This window comes from Symphalangus syndactylus, chromosome 5 (genome assembly GCF_028878055.3).
Source record: "Symphalangus syndactylus isolate Jambi chromosome 5, NHGRI_mSymSyn1-v2.1_pri, whole genome shotgun sequence".
Lineage (NCBI taxonomy): Eukaryota > Metazoa > Chordata > Mammalia > Primates > Hylobatidae > Symphalangus > Symphalangus syndactylus.
In genome coordinates, this window is record NC_072427.2 from 95,346,604 (window position 1) to 95,362,448 (window position 15,845).

Sequence of the window (15,845 nt, forward strand, 5' to 3'; positions counted from 1 at the left end):
GAGGTAAGATAGTTTTTTAAACTCATTTTTTGTAATATAGTACCGATTAAGCTCACAAATAAGTTATTTCAAGTATAATAAAAAGACTTATGGTAAATACCTAAATAACAATAATAGTTCTTGTATTGAAAAAAATGGAAGCACCAATCAAACAACATTTAAAGTAAGAGAAATTACTCTTTAAAAAGGCATTTAAAAACAAGAAAATCTCAGTTCTCAGAGAATTTGATTAGTCAGAAAGGAGAAAGGGGTAAATGTGAGTTGATTATTTTGGTGATTGTTTTTGCTAACCTAGCTATCTGGAGCATTTTCATAATAGAATCATAGCTGGAGAAAATAAAAAATTTATATAATATGATTGAAAATATATATTCATAGTACTATATTAATAATAGGGTAATGCAAAGAAAATTATATCCACTTTTTGAAAGCATGAGTGATGCTATAAGATATAAAAGCATAAGTCATTAAATGGGTTCACTTGTTGTATTAAAAGTCCCCACCTTTCAGTAAATGGAATTTGCATTATGATTCAGAGATGTGTGTCTAGAAAACATCTTAAAGGCTTCGGATGAGTAGCTGGCAGAGCGGGTGAGAAGCCAATAAAAAACAAAGGCCCCACAGCCTGGTCCATGCCCGTCGGCCTAGCTAACTCTCTTAATTCAGTTCTTGTGGATTTCTGCTGTTAGGAATCAATAGCTAAGTATCATTGAATTGCTTTTCTAGAGAAAGTGTTGTCATCATACTATGCATTGGCCTAGCTAACTCTCTTAATTCAGTTCTTGTGGATTTCTGCTGTTAGGAATCAGTAGCTAAGTATCATTGAATTGCTTTTCTAGAGAGAGTGTTATCATCATACTATGCATCTGTGTGGGTCTTCATGTTAGGTTTTGGTCATGAAAGTTTTAAAAACTGTTTAATGATCCGTGCCAGTGACATTTTCCCACAAGAAGTTCAGTAGTGGCTTTCCGGCAATGCACAGTAAATCAGTGATAATAAAAAAATGAGATTTTGAAAGCAGCATGCTTTCTTTTCTGGCATTGATGGCTGATCTTGCATCCCTCATTGGCCATTTCTGTTTTGAGTGGGTGACTAATAGGTGCTTGTGTTTACTTGGGTAACAGTGAACTGTTTCCCCAAGGTGTGGAGTGTTTGCATTTGGCTGCAGGATTCGTGCCAGTATGCCCTTGAGTTTGCATAAACCCCAAAAAGTAAAATAGCTGCAACCAAGGCTGGGCTGTCTTCCCATACTCTGGAATGAGAAAATTAATTGAAATGCCATAAACGGACAATGTTTTGAACAGACTCTCCTTCCCACCAGTGATAATAGCAATAAAAAATACGGAAACCCTAATGGAACATTTGACCCAATTATAATTACTGTGAATATGAATATTGTTGGTCTTGATATATATATATATATATGTATATATATATATATATATTTTTTTTTTTTTTTTTTTTTTTTTTTTTTTGGTCAGCGCTACAAAACTAAATGAGCTGTCTGAAGGCCCAATTTGACTCTGTCTCATAATTTCATTCCATAGTCATAAAATATAATTTGATTTTTCTCTTTCAAGTGTGTCAACACCAAAGCCTGCCAGATTTTTTCTTTCTTTTTTCTTCTTTTTTTTTGCAATTTGCTTCTCATTAGGAAGAGAGCAGATGATTCTGACTAATTTTAACAATTAGTCTTAATCTTCCTCACTGAATATTATCCTTTAAAAGTTTCATTACATTTTATTAAGTGATCTTAAGACAACTGTTTCATTTTCTGTTTTTGAAAATGTGCTTGAAAACATACCCTTGGCATGAACACGCCACGCCGTGGCTCAGAAGGCCCTGGCTCTTGGCTCATCCAAACTTGCAGTGCCAATTTTGAATTCTGTCAAAAGCCACCAGTCTGATGGATTCTCCAAGGGGCCTAGTATGTGGTGCAAAATGAAAGGTAGAAAAAGAAGTTCTCTTTCTTTGACCAGCTGCCAGTCCATGGGGATCGTAAACCCATAGAAACTGCCAGAGGTTGAACATGGAAGGGTTTTTCTCTGTTCTACAAAACGGATCTATCTGGGCGCTGGCTGCCATCCAGGATCACAGCTCCTAACCTCGGGTTCGTTCCGTAACTGGGAAAACCTGCCTGTCCGGCTTTGACGTCCTCTCTGGCTACACTGGCCCTGTAGAAGCCTGAACCTTCTCTCTTTTCTTCCATTCCCTCCTTTTTCTCCCTGGCAGTTTAAATCTTGGTTCAGAGTGTATCTTACCCTTGGAATGTTTCTCTCTTTGATTCAGTATCTCCATGTAAATCGACCGCTCCTTTACAAAGGAGGAAGAGATAGCAGCTCCCAGGAGATGAGGGTTAGGGAGCTCTGGGGACCGGGCGGAACTCCAGAGGTCATGTGAGCACAGAGGTTGTTGTTCAGAACAATTCACATTTTAGTCAAATGGACTGGTACTCCATGACACCCCCAAAAAATTAAAGTTCAGGGTCAAAAGGAATTCTTTTGTGTGAAACGAATTCACTGAGCAGCTTTTATCAGTTTACCTCTGCAGTTGAGGCAAGTGCTACATCACCTGCCACCTTTAGAATGAGAAGAAAGTGTATCATGGCTTCAGCTGAGAGAAATTTGAGAAATTTTAGCAATTGGTGTCCGGGCACGGTGGCTCCCACCTGTAATCCCAGCACTTCGGGAGGCTGAGGTGGGTGGATCACCTGAGGTCAGGAGTTCAATACCAGCCTGGCCAACATGGTGACACTGCCATCTCTACTAAAAATACAAAAAATTAGCCAGGTGTGGTGATGGGCGCCTGTAATCCCAGCTACTCGGAAGGCTGAGGCAGGAGAATCGCTTGAACCCAGGAGGCAGAGGTTGCAGTGAGCCAAGGTCGTACCACTGCACTCCAGTCTGGGCAACAAGAGCAAAACTCCATCTAAAAAAAGAAAAAGAAAAATTTTAGCAATGAAATCTGTGACTGCTTCATCCCGGTTGGAGTATTTAATCAGTCAGAGAATAACTGATCAATCAGGAAATACAGCTTTAGTAATTTCATTTCAGAACCAAAGAAGAAATCTCTCCAGCTGCATTATCAGCTGCATTGTTGATGCACGAGGAAGGATGGTGTACTGCACATTTCTTTCTAGTTTTTTCTTAGAATATGATTTTTAATCTTTTGGGAACATCATAGATACTTTTGAAAATCCTTTGGAAGGCTTTTTCCAAGGACAAAAAAAAAATGCACGTGTTTACTTACACACAGAATTATGTATATCATTTCAGTTTCTAGGCTGCCAGAACTCATTTATGGACCTTCTGGGGATCCACGGACCCTAGGCCAAAAATTTGTGAATTTGGAACTTTGCGTTGATCGTGGAGGGCCAGCTTAGCCCTATGCCACGTATAGTAGACACCTGAAAATGAATAAATACACGTACAAATGAGCTAGACATTTTCTTGAACCGGTGCTGTTTTGGTAACACCTGTGTTTTTATTATCGCTGGGGTCTGGTTTGTGTAATTAAGAAAATAGATCCCCTTGAAACCACTAGCCAGGCCTTTGGATGGCCATCAGGTACACACACATGTCATCACGGGTAAAGAGGAGGGGGCCTATTCTGTCATTGAAAGGACAGTCGCTTCCCTCGTACCGTGTCCACACCCAGCCCTGTGAGGCCAAGTGTTCTGTGGCCTGTCAGGATGGCGTTGAGTTTCTTGGCGGAATGTGTGTTTACATTGACCTCCCTGGCAGCTGTAATCTTGCCCACTTTCAAAATAGTATCCTTTCCCAACACATTTATACAATGAAATTCCTTCAGTATGTTCTTGCTGTGAATATCTTCCCAGACATAATATTGATCCTGTCACAATCTGGGTTATTGCATATTTGTGTAATGTTAGTTGCTTAAGGCATTTTCATTCTTAAATTATTCTACATTATTTGGGGTAAAGTGTGGGAGGTTGCCTTTCAGGTGAGTGGAAGACTGTGTGGTCAAGAGGAAGAGAAGGTACATTTAGGGAAGGATAAACGGTACTGATATTCTAAACAAAGAGACATGGCTTGGCTTTATGTAGCGGTTGTTACCAAGAGATGATCTGAATGACCCGCAGTATTATTGTAGGATCCAAGTCCTTCTCTATTCAATTAACAGATTCATGTGATAGAAGAAGGAAAAATTCATCTGACCACCCCAGAGTTGTTTCACGGGTAATGTTCATGGTATAAACTGGCAGTCAGATCTCCTGGAGAGAATATAAGGAAAAGACATGAGTTACATTAAAATCAACTCTCCCATTTTCCCACTGTTTTCTGTTATGTACTGATCTATACTTTAAAATAATGTATATACTGAAATCTGTATTCAGATCTCACTGCAAGCAAATATAGATGAATAAAGACCCAGTCTCTGATATACCAAGCCTCAACCAGCCCTAACAAATACTGCTTTTCGATGGGCAGGTCAAAAGCTTGCCTCCGTGATCTGATGTAGAATTCATCTCTAGAGACCAAGTTTCTCATTCGGTTTCACATTTGCCAATAAAAGGGTAGCAGCACTTTCCTAAAGCAAGTTGCTCCCTGCCCTGCTTAAAGCCTGGGGTGGCCCAGTCATGGCAAGGACCAGCAGGAAAAGCTTTCTTGAAAACTGCTTGTGCTTGCAACAAGCAGTTTCACAGTTGATCCCTTCATAGTTTTCTTGCTGATTTTATGAAGTGTGAGGCATCGTTGATGGTGTCACACAGCTTTTTTAAATTGAGGTTATTTGTATGAACAATATTTTATAGTTTGATGGGCAGAAGCTCTACTTCTGTCCACCCACCCTCAACCCCTTCCTTGCCAGTCGGCTTGTGTTTGGTGAAGGCATTTCTTTTTGGTCAGGACAGAAGACTATCAATCAGAAAGTGCCTGCAAGAGAAATAATGCTTGAGTGATTTTTAGAGCTTCCTGTTTCAGCAACAAGCATTATAGACATAAACAGTGATCCAGCCAACGGCTGCAACCCTGCTCTGGTTCTAATAAATCAGTTTTGTATTTTCTTTTTTGTGCTGGTTGGCAAGGGGCAAGAGAGGGTGGAGAAGGCTGGCTAAAGAAGAACATATTCTGTGTTTCTGGTTTTTTTTTTGTTTTTTTTTAAGGAAAAATTACTTGTTGACAAGGAGAGATGGTGTACTGTCTTTTTTTTTTTTTTTTTTTTTTTTTTGAGACAGTTTCCCTCTTGTTCCCCAGGCTGGAGTGCAGTGGTGTGATCTCGGCTCACTGCAACCTCCACCTCCCAGGTTCAAGCGATTCTCCTACCTCGGCCTCCCGAGCAGCTGGGATTATAGGCGTCTGCCACCACGCCTGGCTAATTTTGTATTTTTAGTAGAGACGAGGTTTCACCATGTTGGCTGGGCCGGTCTTGAACTCCTGACCTCAGGTGGTCCACCCGCCTTGGCCTCCCAAAGTTTTGGGATTACAGTTGTGAGCCACCATACCTGGCCGGTGTACTGTCTTATGGCTGTTTTCTTTCTGTAGATGATTATGAAACAAGTTCAGATCAGTAAAGAGATTTTATGAATAACCATATACTGTCAATATGGAGAGAGTGTGTGCTTTTGAAGGCTTCATTCTTAGCCAGTGGAGTGTGTGTGCGTGTGTGTGTGTGTGTGTATGCAAAGGGGAGAGAGAGAGAGAGAGAGTGAGTGAGAATATCCATACTTCCATTGAGAGACTTCTTGGGCCAAATTATCTTTGAGGACTAAATTCATGCTAATAACATCTTCTCATCTAAAGCCCAAATAAAGCAATTAATGGACATTAATAAGTGAGCAGTGTGGATTTAATGAGCTGCCTATGAATACTTTGACATGTGCTCGTTTTGTTGGCTCCCTGGCGGGGCATGGGGACAGATTGCAGCACTTCAACGTCTGTATTTATAAACATGCATTCCTGGACTTCAGGCAGCGCGCATACTCCATCATTGGTTCTGCTGCGAGTCCTACATTCAACAGAGATGTATTTTGATCTGTGTTGAAGACAGAGCAATTGACGGCATTCGGTTTGCACTGCACCGATTTGGGATTCCAGTACATTGCCCAGTCCCTGTTAGTCTATATTGGGCAGCATGTCCCATTCAGGAACTCCGTTTGACGTCACCGAACTTTCTCCAATGAAGGTGTCAGGCAATTGAGGTCCGTAGAGGAATCCCAGCAACTTCCTTTGAGAGGCTCACGGCCATTCTGCTGCTAGACTGAAAATGCGTTTCCTCTGATTTCCTTAGTGAGGAAACTTTCATTTAGGAGCCATTTAAACTGTGTTTTTCTCAAAGAAGATGTAAGTACATTTCCTGTTTATTTTTCAACTTAGATTAATTTGGGCTTTTACCTTGAGATTTAAGACCATCATTAAGAATGTATGGGCAGGGCCATCTGCAGAACTACCCCACCTCCCCCACCACCTAACCCAAGGACGTGCCTGTCTAGTTAATAGGAGGGCTGGCCAGCACTGTGGGGTGGTGTGTGGCCCTAATTGAGTCACCTTATGCAAACCAAGGTAACTCACAGGAATATGGGCAGTTTGAGCATAACTGGTCATCTGTGTGCTTATCAGATCTCTGGAAGTGGAAACACTCCAGTTTGCTCAGAGTGTTTGCTCAAGGCATTGGGTTGGGGTCTTTACAGATTTTTTTCCTTCATTCTATTTGAAACTATTGTATAGAGGATAGTCAGCATTAATCATCTATCTTTCTATCTATTCATAATTAATAAGGAGCTAGTCTAAACTCACATCATAATAAGGCTTTTTCTGCCTCTTTAAATGGTGTGTCTCTAGTACCTACGACAAATGTCCTGCCTTCATTATTCTATCTGAAACCACTGGGCAGTTTATTATCAGTATCTTGTCTCCCTGCTTATCAATTTTGATCATAATCTTGCTCAATGTTTCCCAGCTGGGGTGATTTGACTCCCAGAAGACATTTGGTGATATCTGCAGGCATTTTTGGTGGTCGTGTATTGGGTTGGGTTGTGCCGGTGGCATCTAGTAAGTAGAGGCCAGGGATCTACTAAACGTCCTACCATGCACCTGACAGCCTCCCCAACAAAGACCCAAATGTCAGTTGTGCTGAGATTGAGAAACTCATCTAGCTCTAGTCATGCGTGATCTTGCCCTGATCGCGCATAGGTTGTAAAATGTTTCCCTTGCCCCTTTTATTCTGACATTCTGCCTCCCTACAAACTTATCAAAATGTTGTATGAAAAACTTATTTTAAAATTTATGAAAAACTTATTTTTAAAACATTGCACAGAATAAAAAGTAGAGAACATCACTGAATATTAAAAGTTTCTTTTTTAAAAGGAAAACATAGCAGTGTTCTCTATGCATAGAATTGCACCGTCCCTGTGGCTCCACTGACCCTGCCTGCTATCCTGGCTCAGGGATGCACGGTGGCCGGAGGAGTGGCTGCAGGTGGGGTGGTGCACGCAGCAGGGCAGCTTCTCCAAGAAGGCTCCCCCCTGTAGTCACCCCATCATGAATGTCACACATGTGAGGTCCACAAGGACCGCAGAAACTAGAAAGCCCTCTGCCAGAGGCTCGCTGCTTTTCCCTGAATACTTCAGTGGAGAGGCCATGGAGCCACTGATCTAGGAATGGGAATTGATGTCAGTGGACAGTGTCTACTCATATTAAAAAGGTGATAAAGAGCTGGGCATGCTGGCTAACACCTGTAATCCCAGTACTTTAGGAGGCCAAGGCAGAAGGATCATTTGAGGTCAGGAGTTTGAGACCAGCTTGGCCAATGTGGTGAAACCCCATCTCTACTAAAGATACAAAAATTAGCCAGGAGTGGTGGCGTACACCTGTAATCTCAGCTGCTCTGAAGGCTGAGAAAGGAAAATTGCTTGAACCAGGAAGGCAGAGGTTGCAGTGAGCCGAGATTGTGCCACTGCACTCCAGCCTGGGCGACAGAGCAAGACTCCATCTTAAAAAAAAAAAAAGCGATAAAAGCAAGGTCTTGGTGTGTGTCACTGACAGACAACTCCCAGACACCAAAATGGCTCAGTCTGCATACCCTAAATAAAAATGAAGGCACTGCATGGCAGGAGGGGAGACAGGACCAAGGTTTGTGGGTTTGCCGCCCACAGGATGGGTTTGCAGATGCCACCCGCAGACAGATGGCTGGGTTCCTCTGGAGCTTTATCCCACCTGCCCCAGCATGTCAGTTTTGCCATCACCTGTTTTTATACTGAGATTCAGGGCATGATGATTTGAAAACAAAAATCCGCAGGGAGACTCCCCTAGGTGTTCCCAGTGCATCAAGGTAGAGCCTGCTGCAGGTTGAGTTTCTGAAATAGGTCAGGCTGTGTGTCTGCTTTGTTTGTTTGTCCGTTTCCTTGCTTTTGTGCTCCATGGAGACTCTCACGCCTAATTTTCCTTCTCCATGTATACATCTGCTTCCTTTAAGCTCCCCACAGTAGAGCACCGCTCCTAGATTCGACATGGAGATCACTTGCGTGTCATGTAATCTGTGACTAGTAAGCATTAACTATCCAAATGGGAGTTCGTGGACGGTGTCTGAGCCGGGGACTGCACAGAGCTCACGGGTTGCTGTAGGTGTGCTCTAGAGAGAAGGTCACTGGGGAAAAAGCTTGAAAACAGCTGTGGCATGCAAGGGTGTGTGTAGGAACGGAGACCCAAGCACTAAGGAAAGGAAATGAAGATGTGCTCCGGAGCCCTGAGGAAGTGGGCTCACAGGAATTTTCCAAAATCAAGAGATCCAGCCTTTAACTAGAAAGCTCCAGGTGGTATCGTTAGTGACTAGATGATACCTGATACATGGCCTGTGAATGAATGACTGTTCAGGACTGTTTGGTTTTTTGTTTTCGTTTTTGTTTTGAGATGGAGTCTCGCCCTGTCACCAGGCTGGAATGCAGTGGCGTGATCTCAGCTCACTGCAGCCTCCGCCTCCTGTGTTCAAGCAATCCTCCTGCCTCAGCCTCCCAAGTAGCTGAGATTACAGGCGTGCACCACCACGTCTGGATAATTTTTGTATTTTGCATAGGGACGGGGTTTCACCACGTTGGCCAGGATGGTCTCGATCTCTTAACCTCGTGATCTGCCTGCCTCGGCCTCCCAAAGTGCTGGGATTACAGGCATGAGCCACTGTGCCAGGCCCAGGACTGTTTTGATGTTAGGTAGTGCAGCCTAGTGGTCAGCACGTGGACTTTACTGGCTTCCCCACTGTGTTTCAACTTGGGTGTTGCTGACATTTAGGGCCAGTTATTCTTTGCTGTGAGGGGCTTTCCTGTGCATGACTGAACACTTAACAGCATCCCTGGCCTCTACTCAGTGGCCACTAGCACCCACCCTCCTGGTTGTGACAACCAGAAATCTCTGAAGCCATCGCCTCATGTCCCCTGGGGGCAAATCGCCCCTGGTTGAGAACCACTGGCTTGGAGCTATCTGTCCTTGAACAAGCTACTTGACCTGTCTAAGCCTGATTTTGCCCTTGTCTGTGGGAAGACAGAGGGACAATGAGGATTGATTACCTGAGACAAGACATAGGTTAGGAGTTGTTACTTTTTGCAGTGACACCAACACCATGGGGCAGACAATGGGGACTCTGTGAGTGCATAGCAAAACAACAGCAAACAGCAACAACAGCCAGAGGTGTGCTTTTTTTGTTTGTCTAAATGGATGAGTTTCCAAGGAGGAAACACAATCCTTTTCCTTATTTCAGGACCCCGTACAGTTCTGTGGTCGTGAAAGGGTTATATGTGGCAGGCCCTGAGATTCCTGTTAGCAATGGGAGAAATGAAATTAAATATGTACTGTAATTTGAAGCACTGCTTTTCATGGGAAAAGAAGTTCTCCCAACTCAGCTTTTCCAACTCTTTTGTCCAAACATTAATGGCATGCAAATATTTATGATTCATATGTGCCCCTTTTAATTCCCAATCGTATTTTAACAGTAAACACTGCATTTTAATAATGAAGCAGAATAATCCCTTTGTCCTGTCGCTGGGTTACACAGGCTGGCACCCGGCAGCATCACATTCTTCCTGAGCAATCATTGCTGCCTCCACCCAAGTTGAAGGGGTTTTGTAGCAGTGCCACGGCAGCTCGCCTTGGACTGTACTTGAGGACTTCCGGATATTCCGCTGGAAGCCATTCTTAAGGTTGTGTCTCAGCATTTTCATAAATTGCAAGTGAACATCCACGCGTATTTTTCTCTTTTGGCCACATATAAACTCAGCACTGGTTCATCTGGCTGTTACTTGGAAGGGTTCTTACTACACTATTATCTTGCATTCTGGCCAAATCCCTGAACTCTAGATTACACCGAACCCACTGTGTCCTGTTTAATATTCCTTTGATTCGTAATGATGACATAGAAAACACACACATCTATTAGCGATGATTCTGTGAGTCCTAGAAAAGTAGCATAATGTAATATGAGAAGTGGGCACACCTGTAGGACTCAGATGTGCCGGCCTCAGTCTCCCCATCTGTTCAATAGGTTTAACAATGCCTTTCATCTATGACTTATCATCTATGTTAGGATGATAAAAGCAAGATGGTGTGTATGTAGCAATACTTAGGAAGAAGCGTTATGGCCCCTCTTGATGATGTTCTTCCTTCTACAGCGAGAATTCCTGAGGGAGGAGGGGAGAGAGCAAGCCAGAGGCAGCATGGGTCTCGCTGAATTTGAAAAGTTGGGAATGATGTTGTTTTTCAGGGCCCACTCCTTGATGGCAAGGAATTTATATTCCTTTGTCCTACTAAGGGCCTACTAAAGTGAGAGTGCATGAGATAACAGCAGGCATTCCATAAATATTCACAAGTAAATGCTTATGTAATAATAATATAATTACAAACCCTTATTAGGCATTGACCCTGTGATGGAAATACAGTACCTATTCCTGTTTTATTAGAACTCTCCCTCTGCCCCACCCCCCAAGGTCATTTACTAAGGGCATTTCTTTCATTCATTCATTTATCAGATACACATTGTGCACCTACTGTGTGCCAGGCACTGGGCTAGCATGAGAAATACGAAGGCCAGCCAAAGAGAACCCACAGCCTTGGGGGCTAGTAAGGAACATGGCAATTAAGTAGGCCATCCCTGTTCTGAGTAGATAACACATGATAGATGGGTGTGGCAGGAGCCAAGGCTCAGCGGTACAGAACCTGGTGAAGGTTCAGAGGGTCTCCCTGGACCACTTTTCATTCACTTTGAGACCTGCAGGTGACAAGGAGACTATCCCGGTGGAGGCAAGAAGAATCATGTCCCAGCAGAGAAAGCAGAGTGAGGAAGGAGCACCTGGCCTGTTGGGAGCTGAGAGATGCTCCAGTGGCGGGGGTTTGGGAGTGACGGTGGGGAGCCTTACAGAGAGATAGGACAGGGATTGCCTTAACATCCACGTTGGGAATTTGGTCTGATCCTAATGAAATGGAGAATCACTTACAACTAACTCCAGATACAAATTGTGGAAAGATACTTGGCTTACAGTTTAAAGAATGGAAAGGACATTTGGAGGGGGCGTGGGGAGCTTAGAGACCCATCCAGAGACTGAAAGCTCTCCTTTCTCCTTTCAAGCAGCGCCAGGCATGTGTATATCCAGCTTGCAAGGACCACATTTGGTAGATGGCACTGTACCTAGAAGTCAGCTCCCACCTCAAGCTTAACTCAAGCTTCCCTCTCTTCCCTCTCTATCTCCACACTCACCTGCCTTTCTTCCTACCTGCAGCAGCAGGTGCTGCCAGGCTGGTGAGCAGGAGCTGATGCCCCCCAAGGCCTCCTTCCCTGAAGAATGTCCATGCCTCAGGCCTCCCAGCTGCAGCTCCATGTGGCCTTGGGCTGTGTGTTTGAGGCACCGGGCTAGGGGCACTATCGGAGTCAGGAGGAGGCCAGGCCCAGGAGGTCACTTTGGTCACTTGCCCTGTGTGACCCCAGCCCAAAGACACAGCCTGATGGATGAGTGGAGACTGGTGAATCCGGTGGCTCTCCTTGGGGGAAGCACAGGGCAGCAGGTGTGGCCTTGGTCTCCAGGGGGCTGCGAATTCAGGGTCTTGGGGTGTTTTGGTTAAAGCTTGGTTCCCCAGCTGAGATCCTAGGGAACTGTGATATCAAAAGGAAAGGGAAGATTAGAAAGGGAAAATAAAATCTCAGGAAAGGAAATGCAAGATTGCATGAGAACATCATGGTGTTTTGTGGGATAGGTGATATTCTGCCAAATAAAGAGGCCCGCCCCTCCACTCCTTTTGCAAACCTGAGCTTTTCCCCTGCCTGCAGTTGAGCCCAGCACACCTGTGCGTTGGAAAAAGCAAGCTATGCCTTCCAAGTGAAATTCGACATTGTAATGGACTGGCTGTCAAACTGAAAGTTTGCAGAGTGATTCATTGATTTTTAGAGACAGGGTCTTACTCTGTCACCCAGGCTGGAGTGCAGTGGCGCGATCTCGGCTCACTGCAGCCTCCACCTCCTGGGTTCAAGTGATTCTCGTGCCTCAGCCTCCCAAGGAGCTGGGACTACAAATGTGTGCCACCATGCCCAGCTATTTTATTTTATTTTTTACTTTTATTTTATTTTACTTTATTTTTTATATTTTTGGTAGAGATGGGGTTTCACCATGCTTCCCAGACTGGTCTTGAACTCCTGAGCTCTAGCGATCCTCCCGTCTTGGCCTCCCAAAGTGCTGGGATTACAGGCATGTGCCACCATGCCTGGCCTCATTTATCAAACTTTTCTTTATTGCCTCAGAATAGAAGATACAAAGATGAATAAAATGCTGTCCCTGTCCTCAAACAACTCATTTTCATAGAACATCTCCAGAGAAAATGCTTTGCATCGCTTCGGTTTTCTCCAAGTAAAACAGCTATTTTTCAAACAACCCATAATTCCAAACAAATGCCATTTCCATGGAAAACTGAGTTCTATATTCTAAGGACCTGATTTTCAGTCTGACTTTTGAGGGTAGTCCTGGTGCCAGTAGCTTAGGCCTCAAGTCTGCATTTTGCATGTGTGATGTGAGTGCAATTGGATCAAGCGATCTGCAAATACAGGCACTTTGCACACAAGTATATACAGTACGCCGACATCTTAATTCAATTCAGCATGGAGAATCAGGAAATTATGTGCAAGTTGAAGGATTTGTATCCCGTCCAGAAATCCCCAAATAAATTAATTATACAACTCCACTGTCAAAAATAGTGGCAAATGTTTGGGTAAGGAAATGGAAGAGGAGCATAAGCATGAATTTTGGCCGTTAGGTTGTTCCAGTGGAAAAGTGAGAAATCCAAATTAAAAATACTTCATAAAAAATACTCCAAATGCAGACTACTCCTGGAATCTGAGGGTACGTTAATTTTTGTACTTAGTTATCCGCAATTAAAATTAGACCCAAAGCCATCTATTGTAAAAGGAGAGATCTCCCTGCAACCTTTCAGGATCTTGTGGGATTTCCTGAATTTGCAAAGAGCAGAACTTGAGCCTTCACTGACTCTCTTGTTTTTTAAAAGCTGTGGTGTTTTTCTTTTATTTTTCCTTTCTCACTCTTTGGGTGTTTCAAGACTCTGGGTTTTCTGCAGGCTGGCTTTCCTGCAGACAAACACAAGAGTGAAAAATGTTGCGATTGTGCTACCTGAGGACTCTGAGCCCCCAGGGCAGACGGCTCCTTTGTGTCTGCAGCCTTCCTTTGCGTGACAAAGGGCAAGTTTCACATCCCCTGAAACCATCCACAAAAGAAGATGACGACTCATGCGTACAGACCTACCCTAAGGAGAGTGACAGGAACAGAGTCTCCTGCAGAGCTAACGCAGGTAGACTGCGGATACCTACAAACTAGACCTTAGGAGGCCGAGTCACAACAGGGGTCGGGGCTCGCCCATCAGACACGGGGTGTTATAGGAGGATTCTGCTGTGATGTGACCTGGATGCACTTTTAAATATGTTCTTCACACCTGGGCAAGAAATGACCCGGAGCTGCATGTCTTTTTGCTTTGTAATCTCCTCGCCACCCTCAGCTCTTTGGGGAGCAGTGTGCACATTTGAAGCAATCCTGAGGTTTAGCCACTTCCCAGATGTGGTGAGGAAGTGGAGAGTGCGCTGGGCCATGCGGAACTGCAGGTTCCAGCCGTGGCTTTATTTGACCACAATTGGCTGTCAGAGTTCACCAGCCCCAGGGCCGCCAACGTCAAGACTAATCAAGCCTAGACCTGGGGCCTCCCCGCTGCCTGGCCTTGGGGAGTGTGTCATGGCAGCGAGTGTCCAGGAAGACTCACCCCTTGACCTTCTTCCCAACTAAATAAAGCAGTTAGTATTTTGCCCTGGCATTTGGATGGACACACTGGCGTCGAGGGAGACAACACATGTTGCAGTGAGGAGCACTGGCCTGGCTTGTTTACATAGCGTATCAGCCACTCACAGTTGTGCCTTACGAAGGTCACCAGCTGGCGGGGCAGGAGTGAACTTGAACTTGAACTTGAAGTTCAAGTTGCATTTAGGCCTGGTAGCAGCTCCATCACCTGCTGAACACACACACACACACAAAACCCCTCCTCATGTCAGACGTCAATGCTTACTTCATCCCCAGCTCCTCCTTACGGGATCTGTCACAGCTCTGGTCTTCACAGAATCACCTTTATCATGTCTTTAATGATCATTCCACTGACATTTGCTGAGACCTTTCTCCGTGCTCTGCTTTTATATTCAGCGTTCCATTTAACCTGCAGAACAATGCTACTAGATGGAATGACTGTTATTAACCCCCTTTTACAGATGACAAAGCTGAGGCCCCAGAGAGGTCAAGTAACTTGCCTGAGGTCACACAGCTAGCAAGTGGCAGAGCCAGGTTTTGAACCTAAGTAGGTTGCCTTGAGAGTCCACACTGAATGAATCACTGCTGTGTTTCCACCTTCATGGGATTTTATATGGAATTCTTCCTCTCACTGCCTCCAAGCCTACGTCAAGACAAACCTCATCTCACCTGTTTCTTGTTCTCACCTTCTTGTTCAGTATGAGTGTTTGTGCTTCTTTCTAAAGAACGGTCCTCCTGGAACCCAAGCCCTGGCTGGAGCTGACGCTGCTGTGGTGGTCAGGGTTCGGTGAGCAGGAGGAAGAAGGACGTGGTGTCTATCCCTTGTTTATCCCTTTCCTTGGCTTCCTTCCATGCAGGCCACCCTGTGACCCCGTGGCGGCCCCCTCTGGAACCAAGAGCTGCCGACTTCCAGCAGCACACACAGGGTCAGTGCTGGGGCCATCTGTGCACTGACCAAAGCCTCTGCTGGCCTCACCAGACCAAGGCCACTGAGTGCTTCAGGGAGCTTTGGATCCTCCAGGCTACCAACAGGAACACTGGCCCTCTCGGCAGCGGCCCCATCCTTCCACCCCTGCACTGGGTCCTGAAAAGCCCATTTTGGGGCCGTTGCTATTTAGCCAACCTGCCCTCCCTTGCTCTCCTGTGAGTTCTCACTATTCTGGCAGCAGCGCCCTGGGAGAAACACTTGAGAGTCTTTTGTGCTCCACACCCATGTACTTAAAATACCAGGCCTATAGGTCATTTCAATGAGGGAATTTGGCTCATAACACGTATGCCCCGAGGCACAGATCCCACTTCTGCAGACGCTGGCCAAGAAGGGCTGTGTCCCAGCCACCATGGGGTGGGGCCACGGAGAGGGCAGGGCCACGTGGAGGGCAGAGCATGTGGCTCCTGTCAGGTGCACCCATTGCTGACTGCAGCCCAGTGTCAAGGCTCTGCTGGGTCTCATTGGAAGAATACAAAGAACGTGTAAGGCAGTTTTCGTGCTGTGGAAAAATGTCACCTACACCTGTGAAGAAGTCATTACTGTGTCTGTAAGATGATAAGCAAATGTCCT

The 15,845-nt window shown here is 44.9% G+C and overlaps 1 protein-coding gene across 11 annotated transcripts in view; it reads left to right on the plus strand.

Annotated features, from left to right (window-relative positions):
- Positions 1-15,845, plus strand: part of RUNX1 (RUNX family transcription factor 1) — a 1,096,070-nt gene that overhangs the window by 1,003,308 nt on the left and 76,917 nt on the right. The gene's annotated exons all lie outside the window — the stretch shown is intronic.